Genomic DNA, 8,988 nt, shown 5'->3' on the forward strand with positions numbered 1-8,988 from the left:
GTCAGCTGGTACGTTAGGGTAAGTGTGTGTGAGATCCCTCAGCTTTATGAAACATTTATGGAGCGTCTACCACTTGGCCGTGGGCCGTGGGGGGAGAGTAAAAACTCAAAAGAGCCTAGAGAAGATGAAGATAAATAAAATTATTTATTATTCTGACATAAAGTAGAAGGTCGTGAATCCTTCACGAGGAATAAAGGTTAGGGACGTGGAGTTGGGTCTCTCTGTGATTGAGGCCCTAGGAGAAGCTGTAGGGGGCATTTAGCTGGATGCTGCGAGTGGGCGTGTTTTGAAAGTGCTGTGAGGATGGGGAGGACTCTCCTGGAGGAAGGAGCAGCATGAGCAAAGTGCAGAGGAGGACTCAGGAGGGGGCACAGGGGACCCATGGGCTGGGGCATAAGGATGGTGTCGGGTCGTCAGGCTGCAGAGGTGCCAACTCTTGGGAGGCTGGGAAGCGAGGCTAGGTTGTGGACTTCAGTCTCTGGGCCAGGAGCAGCCGCTGAGAGGTTTGGTGGCTGCTAAGGGTTGCGTGGTGTGCCCCCCACCCCCGAACATACACTGAGGTCCTCACTCCCAGCACCTCAGAATGTGACCCCGATTTGGAAATATGGTCTTTGGAGATGTAGTGAAGACAAGGTCTCCATGTGGTGGAGGCAGAGATGCAAGTGCTACTGCGACTGGCCAGGGAATGCGGAGCCAAGTGTCTTAGCTCAGCCGGGCCTGGTGAGAGCCCTCTTCGGGAGGCACTGTCTTCTCATGCATCCTCACAGAGAGAGAGAAAGAGAGAGAGAGCGAGAGCTAGCTCTCTGGCTTCTTCTCAAGGACACTGATGATCCTATTCATGAAGGCGCCAATCTCATGACCTAATCCCAAAGGGCCCACCTTCAGATATCATCACACTGGGATTAGGGGTTCAATGTATGAGTTTTAAGGGGACCCCGATGTTCAATCCCCAGCACTACAGGTTGCTGGCAAACCACCAGAAGCAGGAAGAGGCAAGGAAGGATTCTCTCCTGCAGGTTTCAGAGGGGTCATGGGGCCGCGGACAGCTTTGTTTTGCACGTCGTTCCTTCAGAAAGGTGAAAGAAGTTTGTGTGGCTTTGAGCCGCCAGTTGGTGGTAGCTGCACAGCTGCCCTGGTGAATGAATACCCCGCAGTCCGTTGGTGGCACTGATGACCTGCCATCTGGCCTTGCTGCCTTAGCCCAGAGCCCCGTGGGCATGGCTTGCTTCTCAGCTCACTACCTACCTCCAGGGTTGCAGGGTGGTGTGCTGCGAACCGTTCCCACGTCTAACCCCACTTGGGCCGCCCAGTTCTGATAACATCGCGGGTTGGGTTATCGGAAGCCTGTTTATTTTTACTGTTGTTTTCTGGGAAAAGATTCAGCGTTGGGAAGAAATGGGAAATGCTATTGTAGGGAGAAGGAGAGCTTTTAGGTACAGAGTGCTGGAGTCGCTGTGGGGGAGCCGGTGTGGAGCAGGGAGGAGGGGAAGGAGGCAGAGGTGGGTCCACCGGCTGCCCCGGTCCTTGGAGGTGCAGGGGCCTAAAGATCCTGTGGCCTGCGTGGGTCCGGTTGAGGAGAAGCGCAGTGTGCTTGTGGCTTTATGTGGTTAAAACTCAGGTCCCCGTAGCTGTTTCTACACGTTAGGGAAAGCAAACACGGCTGTGGGGCCGGTTTCAGTGGATGGCTGCGACCTGTTTGAACCTGGCTCGGCCAGCTTCGCGCGAGTCCAGGCTGCCAGCTGCATCTATTGAAAGAGAGCGCTGACATAGCTTTTCTGTCCCCCACCGTGTCCCGTGCAGCTCTTCTCCCCCCCGCCACCCCCTGCCCAGCCCCTCCATGGGCCTGTTTGTTCAGAAAAGGTAAGAGAAAAAAGTCGCCCTTGCTGGATACCAAGAGACGGGCCGCCTGTGTCCTGCACACTGAGGACATTGTTCAAGACGGTGCCACCTCTGTGAAAATATTGGTTCTGTAGCATTGCCAAGATTTCCGAGTTAGCCATCAACCAGCACTCCTTGTGCAAACTCAGGCTGCCTTCTGACAGGTTTAATCGCCGTGCAATCCTTTTGAGAAGAAGTTCGCGGCGTTTGTGTACATGTCCCCTCTGTTCCCTGCTTGCCACCGGCAGCCGCGGCGGTTGGGGTGGTGGGAGACTGTCGTCTCGGGGGCGGAATGGGGCAATAGAACAGGAGCATTCGTGCTCGAACAGGCTGGAGGGATGTCATCTCTGTGTCATACTGATGTGTGTTTGGAGAATACCTGTAGCCACAGATGAAAAGGAAAAGTGTCCCGTCGCTGGAGGAGATCCGCTGTGTGTGCGCACGAACCTTCGGTGCTTAGATTCTGAGACTCTCATTAATGAGGATTTTGAACCACAGGTATCTCCTGGCTTGGGAAGGAAACCTTGGTGGTATTTCCTTTGATGTAATCACCTCGGAAAACAGATTGTTGCAATCCGAGGCTCTGAGCAAACTCTGCAATCTGTTTTTTTGTGAAATCATTTTGTACGGTTATGGAGATTGACAGGTAAAATTTATTGGAGAATGTGGTTATTTTAGCCACTAATCACCTTTGGATTGGGGGAAAAAAAAGTATTTTCAGGTTCTAAGAATAAACAAGGAGCTCTGAGCTTATGCGAACATTAGGTTAATATTAAAAAAAAAAAAAAAAACAGCATGGCCCAAAATTCGTCAGAAAAATACGCTGGACCTTTGAAGGAACTGATTTAATACGTAGAGCATACAAAGGGCCATCATTTGATAAAATTATCAGATGGGTTTCCTCCCACCTTTCTTTACCATCTTCACGTTTCCTAAAAATGGCTGTTTGGTATTGTGGACTTACAGAAGCGAGGAAATAAACAGAGACATGTGTGCTTGGTTTGGGGGGGGGGGTGGGCTGGGAAGTCAGCCATGGGGGGCCTCCGGCCTCTTCTCTGCTCCTGACTTACTGAGTGGCCGTGGCTGAAGCGGATGAACACCTTTGGGCCTCAGTGTCCCCATCTGTGAAAGAGGAACACTACGTTATCAGCTGCCGGACAAGGGGGCAAGATGAACGAGCCAGCGCTTGGGAAGAGCAACACGGAGGAGGCTTGGAGGCTTTTGGATGAAAAGCAGCAAGGGAAAGAGCCATCACCCCATCCCCACCCCCTCTCCCCCACCCCATCCTCACGCCTCTGATCTTGGCCTCTGCTCGGGGCTGGTGCGTGTTATCGGCGGTCCCATGTTGCTTTGGCCTGTTATCCAAAAATCTGGAAAGCAAATATTAGCTCAAGATAACACAATGTGAGCAACGTGAAGGCCCGTGAACCTGGAAAGGGAAACTCTCACCATATTTTAATGCCATGGCCCACGATACCTCCAGGATTGAGCGCTCATCAATTCCTGGTTCGTGGCGGCGAGAACGCATTTGAGAAATTAATGCCGGGGTATCCCGGGGCTTTATAATCATGTCAGATCTGCACACTGTCCCCGATTGCTGCGACTCTTCATGGCTGATAAGGTGCTTGTTAGAGAAATGGGAACTAAATTTATAGTCGGCTTCTGTGAAGCCAATTTACATGTTGTAGTGCTCGAGCTGAGAGCTGAAGGAATGTGCTTGAAGCCAAAATTGGCTTTGTGGCTCTGGTTTCCTCCGCTCAGCACCACCTGCCTCCAATCAAACTGTCCAATTACAGGAAACAATTGTTTTCTTGCTTTCTGGGAAGTGAAGAAATTCATCCAGTAAAGGTCTGATTTCTAAATGTTTCTCCCCCGTCCCCCTCCCCTCAAACCCCTCCTTTCCCCCCAAAAAGCAAAAAAAAAAAAAAAAAAACAAGCTAGCAGAAGAACCCAAAAAAATCCAAAACATCAACACTTGTTTCGGGGGGAGCAAGCGTTTTCTCCGGCAAATTACTTCCCGAGTTCAAAAATCAGGACGATGCGGCGGGCGCATCTCGGCCTTATTGGCCGCGGACACCTGATGTGTAATTAGCTCCTATAATAACGTTATTACCCCTTTCAGAGGCGGGAGTCTCCCTTTTAAAGATGTGAGGCAGTAATTAAAGGCTGTGAGTTTCACAGGTGAAATCTTGCAGAAAGTACGATTTTGTCGAGGCGAGGATGCTAGCGATCCAGCTCCGGCTCATTAAACTTTCTTCTCAAAATAAAATCGTGCGTTTGAAACAGTGAAATCGGTGGCGATGATCCTATATATCCCTGAGCCCAGTCTCCTCTCTTCAGACTCCGATCTGACTGGCTCAGGCTGGCTTCTCGGAAACGGCCGAGGCCGAGGCACAGAGGCTGGGAGGAGGGTGGCCCGTCGGCCACACGGCGGTGATACTCCGCAGGCGCAGAGCACGGAGGCTGACTGCAGTGCGCTCTCCTCTGGCCGGTGACGTTTTAGGGAGCTGACCAAGAAGCCTAGCTTGATGTATTTCAGTGGCACCTGCTGAAGTTTGCTTTTTTTTTTTTAATAAAAACATAACTGCTCAATATTTCGTGATTCGATTAAAAAAATGACCTCACGACAACCCCTTGCGGGCCCTTTTCCATGCTGTTCTGCTAAGGCGTGTACCTTCCGGAGACTACCTCCAGCAGCTTACTTACACGACGGGGAGTTTTTGGCCACATTTGGAATCCACTCATTTCCAGGGAATAATCCCACTCTGCTCCGTGAGTTCTCCCGTGCTCGGGATGCTGGCACCTGAGTGTGCCTGCCGTCCTCCTCCAGGAAGCCCCCCTTGATCTGATCTCTCACTTTTGCCTCTGTTCGGCGCTGCTTCGGCCTCCGTCCCAGGTGGTGGTTTCACTTCTGCCCTGTAGAGCGGCCCTCTGGGAATATGCACTCGTCGAAGACCAGGCCACTTCTCTTCCACTTGGTAAAGATGAGTGGGTGGATGATTCCCTTTATCTCTGGGTATTTCCTCTGAGGTCCCGTGGAGACCTTTCCTCTTCGCCAGGACTCCGTCCTCCACACCTTCCCCTTTCCTTCCGCACGCTCCCTGGGTGACTCTCCTGCGCTGTCGCGAGCCCACCTGTGACCTGCGGCCTCCAAGCGCCCAGACGGAGGGCTTGGGTGGGGGCAAAGCACACGGGCCCTCGAGTCTGACCTCAGCGTGGGTACGCTCACCTGAGTCTTAATTTTCTTACCAAATTGGGGTAGGATGCCGGCAAGAACAAACCTGCTCTGCTCAGGTGTGAGGCCCCGGGCGCCTGCACACCCCCGCCTCAGCCACCCCAGCCTTATCGGCTCTGGGGCGTCCCCTGCTTTGGTACTTATCCGGCGTCCCTGGTTGCGAAGTGAGTTTCTCTGGGACGGGGGCCGAGTGTCGCTGAGTTGTGTTTCCCTGGTGTCCAGAAGGCTCTCGGGAAATCTTTACGGAACGGATGGATCTGGTTTTACCAACAGAGTCTGTGCTCCTTCCTGCACGATGCTCTTTATCCACAAGAATGAGTTTCGGGTACTGAAAATCTACTACTTCACGGTGATCTGATGACTCAGGGGATAATTGTGGGCACGGGGGCTTTCCAGCAACCTAGTTAGATGAAACCACATAGCAACCCTCCCACCCCACGGGGTGACCTATTTCTCAATTCCTATAGACCCGACGTCCATTGCTGCAGGAATCTGATGAGGCGAGGCCCTTTGGCCTCCGCTGTTTGATGAGAAAAGGGAATCGAAAGGCGGGTGATTGATCTGGACCTTGAGAAGCTGGTAGGATGTCATCCTGGTCTCTCCGAAGGCGGGAACTGCTCTGTGTGAGGGGGCTTCCTGTGACCCCGACGAGGCCTCCCGCCAGCTCTGCTCCGTCCCCGTGGAGTGGGATGGCCGGGACCTGGCAAGAGACTGGTGATCTAGGCTCCCGTGGCCTCTCTGGGTGACTTTCCCAATTAGGATGAAAAATCTCTAACAATTCCGTTTCCACCCAGATCCTCATTTTGCTTTTTAGAGGTGAAGTGAAAATTGAACTCTGTGAGTCTCGCCGGGTTGAATTCATCCATGGGGCGGTCTGGCTGGGGCCTGAATGCCCCCCTGGGCTGACAGGCAGATGCTCCTCCCACCCCACACCCAGCGGGACCCGCCCGGGTTCTCTTTGCCCCCCTCGCAGTAAACAGAAGTGGAGATGCGGTTCTTTTTGTCGCTGTTCTCTGGGCTCTTTCTCATCTTCGAATCCCCTCCCCCATGTGTCCTTTCCTGATGGTTCCCAGTCCTCCCCGAACTTTTGTCAGCCCAGAGCCCACCCCTGTGGCCTCCTGGGCCCCTGGACCTCCCCATCGGGTAACTCCTCCCTCTGGATGTGGGTCACTGCTCACTGCTCAGCTTGCCACCTGCCTGGCAGCCCCTGGAGGGCAGGACGTGTGTCACCGCCTGCAGTGAAGTCAGCACCCAGCGCGGGTGATCGCTCAGTACGGATTTGGAAGGAATGAGAAAAGACTGTGGCGGCAGTTGGCCCTCTGCCCGGTGGACTATTAGAATCTTCTAAGGAGTTTTAAAAAATAATACAGAAGCCCAAGTCCCATCCCGGGCCCATGGAATCAGAATCTCTGGGGTCGAGGCCTGGGCATCAGCATTTACCATCCCCAAGATAGTTTTCCTGTGAGGATAACTCGAAATGATAGAAGCCAGCAACCACCTGGGCCTGGAGCTGGGCTTCCGTCCTGCTGGGGTCTCCTCACTTACAATGGGGAGGCCTGTGGGGCAAGGGTGCTCGGTTCTGGATATGCATTAGAAGTACCTAGAACAGATTGCGCACCCAGTGACCTTTAACCTTGCAGGTGGAAATGCTTGGTGCACGGGGGCTGAAGCCCACAAAAGCCTTGGAGTTGGGCAAGGCCTGGTTTGAACAAGTTACCCTGTGGATTTGAAGCTGGGTGTCCTACTTGACTTCTCTGAGGCTCAGTTGTCTCCCCTGTGAAATGGGAATAATGCTGCTACCCCCATCACAGAGGTGTAGGGACTAAATGAGCTAAGACGTCCAAGTAATCGTATTTGATGATCGGTAGCTTTTATTGCTATTTTTGGTCATTGGATCCTCGGGGGGAAGAACACAGGGTGAGTGCTGGCTGAGTTAGCAGGAGGAAAATATAGGCAGATACGGCCATAGAAACCGTGGCTGTTTGGACCTCCCTCCCTTCCTCCCAAACATCTCCCTTTAGGCCGTGAACTTTAAGGAAAAGCCGCGCGCTGTGATTTCTGACCGCGCTAGATCGATCTATTGATCAGACTCTGTCTCCGTTATATAATACTAGGTTTGCGAGCTTCCAGTACGTTTCTGGAGTGGAAATACATTTTCCTCTGCTAATTCCTGTTAACAAGGCAACAAGCTTTCTTAAATAAACAATCATATTTTTAGGGAAGTGTAAATTAAAGCAGTATTCTTAATTTTGCTAAACTCGTCCTCCCTCTGACTGTAATTCACTGTGACGATCACAGTGTTCTTGTCACGGCGGAGCTGGGCCGCCCTCAGCCGGCCGTGGGTTCTGCTGTTGGACCGTGAGAGAGATTGTGGTTGGGACGGAGTTCACACGCTGGTCGCTGAGCCCCCGGAAGCCCCTTGCCCTTCATTCCCCCCCAAGGTTAACGGGGAGAAGGGAACCACGATCCAGAGGTTCAGCCTTCTAGTCTGCGGATGCAAGGCCACGAATGACCAATCAAATGCTTAAAAATTATGTAGAGAAATCATGAATATCCAATTCAGAAAAATGATGACTATCTAATTGACTCAACCCTGCTACCTGAGTGATAATAGGCGCTTCCTCCAGACTGCACCTCAGTATTTCTGGTATTTCTCCAGAGACCCCCACAAACCAGGACACTTGGGGTCTCCGACATGTGCCATCCAGGGCTGCTGCTCCAGAATGAATGAGCAGGCCTCGTGCAACTGGCTGTGTCTGCTTCTAGGAGGCCACTGTCCACAGCCAGGTGCTACCTCGAGGGGGGCTCCCCAAATCTCCAACAGTCAGAGGGGCAGTGGGTGCTAGGTTTCCTGCAGAGATGGATGAATAGGGCAGGTGTGCTGCCCGGCGTCTCCCCACACGTCCAGGGAGTGGCCCTGAGGTCCCCTTCCCTTGGGGCAGCCCAGTTGTGACAAGTACAATCCCTGCGTGTGCGTGGGTGCCAACGGGTGCCGATGCGTGAGCTCAGAGGAGGGAGAACCAGGCTAGGCCCTTGCTTTGCCAGCTGAAAATTCCCCGGTACCTATGTAAACTCCAAACCAATCTCATCAGGCAGCCGACAAAGATAGCACGACTTGGAAATGCCTTCCTAGGGGGCAATTTGGCAATATGGATCGAGAGTCTTACAAATGTTCCCAGTCTTTTACTCAGCATTGTTAACTCCTAGGAATTTCTTCTCAGGAACTGGTTTCACATGTTTGTAAAGACCCAGGTTCGAGGATTTCATTTTAAAATGGATCTCACTAAAAAATAAATAAATAAATAAATAAATAAATAAATAAATAAATAAATAAAGTGGATCTCACTAATGCAGGCATAACATTGGGAACAACCTGAATGTCTGAAATAGAGGAATAACTACATGTATCGTGGTATTTACTTACGTATTTCAAAATATCTTCAAAGCCATTAAAACCACACCGAAGAGGACGCCTGGGTGGCTTCGTGGTTGAGCATCTGCCTTCGGCTCAGGCCGTGACCCCGGGGTCCCGGATTCGAGTCCCGCATCGGGCTCCCCGCAGGGAGCCTGCTTCTCCCTCTGCCCGTGTCTCTGCTTCTCTCTGTGTCTCCCATGAATCGATAAATAAAATTAAAAAAAAAAAAACAACCAAAAAACCACATCAAAGAGTAGTTTAGGATATCAGATGGTGTCTATGCTGGAATGTTAGGTTTCAATAGAGTGTGAACTCAAATGTGTAGAAATACATATATACAGCATATATTTGTGTGTGTGCGCGTGCGTGTGTGTATCATAAAAAGACTAGAAAGGATGCACCAAGATACGGAGAGTGGCTCTCCCTGGGCAGTAAGACAATCACAGGATATTTTTGTCTC

The 8,988-nt window shown here is 51.7% G+C and overlaps 1 long non-coding RNA gene across 1 annotated transcript; it reads right to left on the minus strand.

The window, feature by feature from the left end:
* Positions 1-917: 917 nt before the first annotated feature.
* Positions 918-3,556, minus strand: LOC140600038 (uncharacterized). The gene is made up of 3 exons (XR_012003251.1): positions 3,328-3,556; positions 3,170-3,248; positions 918-3,000 (listed from the first exon to the last, which is right to left on the minus strand). It is a non-coding gene; the product is annotated as an uncharacterized lncRNA (long non-coding RNA).
* Positions 3,557-8,988: the final 5,432 nt, after the last annotated feature.

This window comes from Vulpes vulpes, chromosome 8 (genome assembly GCF_048418805.1).
Source record: "Vulpes vulpes isolate BD-2025 chromosome 8, VulVul3, whole genome shotgun sequence".
In the NCBI taxonomy this organism is placed as follows: domain Eukaryota; kingdom Metazoa; phylum Chordata; class Mammalia; order Carnivora; family Canidae; genus Vulpes; species Vulpes vulpes.